Below are 2240 nucleotides of genomic sequence, written 5' to 3'. Positions count from 1 at the left end.
TCATTTGATAATTTGTGTGTGTTGGGTTTAAAGTTCCTGTAGGGTGTGTCTAAAACAATGTTTTCATTCACCACCCTGAATATAAATACTGTAACTGTTATTCAATAGCATCACATACAATTTCCTCAGCAGCTAATGAGCTAAAAACCATGAGTCACATCTGTCCATGAAGACCAGCTCAGAAAACCAATAGGTTAAAGGTGAAAATAGTCGGGAAACATTGCAGAAAAATAGAGCCAAACATTGGTTCCACATCCTTTGAAATGAATGCATATTACATATTATTATATAATTAGAGATTATGTAACCAATTACATTATTATGTTTAACAACACATTTGTGAGGAGATGCATTAGCCAAGCGGGCTCGAACCTAAGTGGTAGGAGACAGTGGGGTAAAGGGTTAGTTGAGCCATTCCTTGTTTCTAGGAAACCCATACACAAAAGTTTGTGAAGGCAGAAACCATATGGAAATTGTGGTAAGCAAGTTAGGTCCAAAATATTTTGTATACAAGCTTCAAATGAGTGGATTCGGCTACTTCAGCCACACCTGTTGTGTATAAAATCGAGCACACAGCCATGCAATCTCCATAGACAAACATTGGCAGTAGAATGACCCGTTCTGAAGAGCTAGGATGCCACCTTTCCAATAAGTCAGTTTGTCAGATTTCTGCCCTGCTAGAGCTGCCCCGGTCTACTGTAAGTGCTGTTATTGTGAAGTGGAAAAGTCTAGGAGCAACAACGGCTCAGCCACTAAGTGGTAGGCCATACAAGCTCACAGAACGTGACCGCCGAGTGCTGAAGTGCGTAGTGGTTGCAACACTCACTACCGAGTTCCAAACTCCCTCCGGAAGCAACGTCAGCACAATAACTATTAGTCAGGAACTTCATGAAATAAGTTTTCATGGCTGAGCAGCCGCACGCAAGCCTCAGATCACCATGCGCATTGCCAAGCGTTGGCTGGAGTCGTGTTAAGCACACCTTCATTGGACTTTGTAGCAATCCAAATGCGTTCTCTGCAGTGATGAATCCCACTTCACCATCTGGCAGTCCGACGGATGAATACAGGTTTGGCGGATGCCAGAAGAACGCTACCTGTCCGAATGCATAGTGCCAATTGTAAAGTTTGATGGAGGAGGAATAATGGTCTGTGGCTGTTTGTCATGTTTTGTGGTAGGCCCCTTTGTTCCAGTGAAGGGAAATCTTAATGCTACAGCATATAATGACATTCAGGACGATTCTGTGCTTCCAACTTTGGGAAGGTCCTTTCCTGTTTCAGTATGACGATGTCGCCATGCACAAAGCGAGGTCCATACAGAAATGGTTTGTTGAGATCGGTGTGGAAGAACTTGACTGGCCTGCACAGAGCCCTGACCTCAACCCCATCAAACACCTTTGGGATGATTTGGAACGCCGACTGCGAGCCAGGCCTAATCACCCATCATCAGTGCCCAACCTCACTAATGATTTTGTGGCTGAATGGAAGAAAGTCCCCGCAGCAATGTTTCAACATCTAGTGGAAAGCCTTCCCAGAAGAGTGGAGGCTGTTATAACAGCAAAGAGGGGCCAACTCCATTTTAATGCCCATGATTTTGGAATGAGGTGTGCAACGAGCAGGTGTTCACATACTTTTGGTCTAGTAGTGTATCTCAACCAAACTAGATAGTTTTAAGCTGCAATATAAGGTCCGGAACCTAGCATGAAAGTGAATCCTTGTAGCTGTGTGGGCTAATATAGTCAAAAAGGTTGCTTTGGGGTAAATTGTGTCATTTGGCTAGGGGCAAGTTGAGCCAATGGCTAATCATGTCCCTATGCTCAATTTACCCCATGCCCAAGGTAAGTTGCACCAATTGACCACTTTTTTTGGACAAGCTATATTTTTAAACTGTCATATTAGCTGCTGGACATCTTGCATGTCCAAAAATCTTTGCGGGAAATAGTCATTTCTAAGCAATGCGGCCACATGTAGAAGAAGATGACAGCATGTCAGTCACACAGCGCGACCTTATTAAGAAAGATATACACACATACGAGAGGCATTTCTCACTCGGTACAAAAAGTGGATTTAATGTCTTTCTGATTATTTCCTAGTTACCGTCGTTCCACCTGCAACTGGAAACAGGCATTTATTTATAAGATGCCGGTGCCTTCCAAATCTAGAATGAAGGAAGTATCTCCAAGTAAAGGTAGGTTGAAAGTGTTCCCAAATCCTACGCTAGAACCCTTTACAGAGTAGGCCTA

Source organism: Salmo salar, chromosome ssa27 (assembly GCF_905237065.1).
Source record: "Salmo salar chromosome ssa27, Ssal_v3.1, whole genome shotgun sequence".
NCBI classification, from domain to species: Eukaryota; Metazoa; Chordata; class Actinopteri; order Salmoniformes; family Salmonidae; genus Salmo; species Salmo salar.
The sequence above is the reverse complement of the archived record's forward strand: the minus strand, read 5'-3'. Positions refer to the sequence as shown.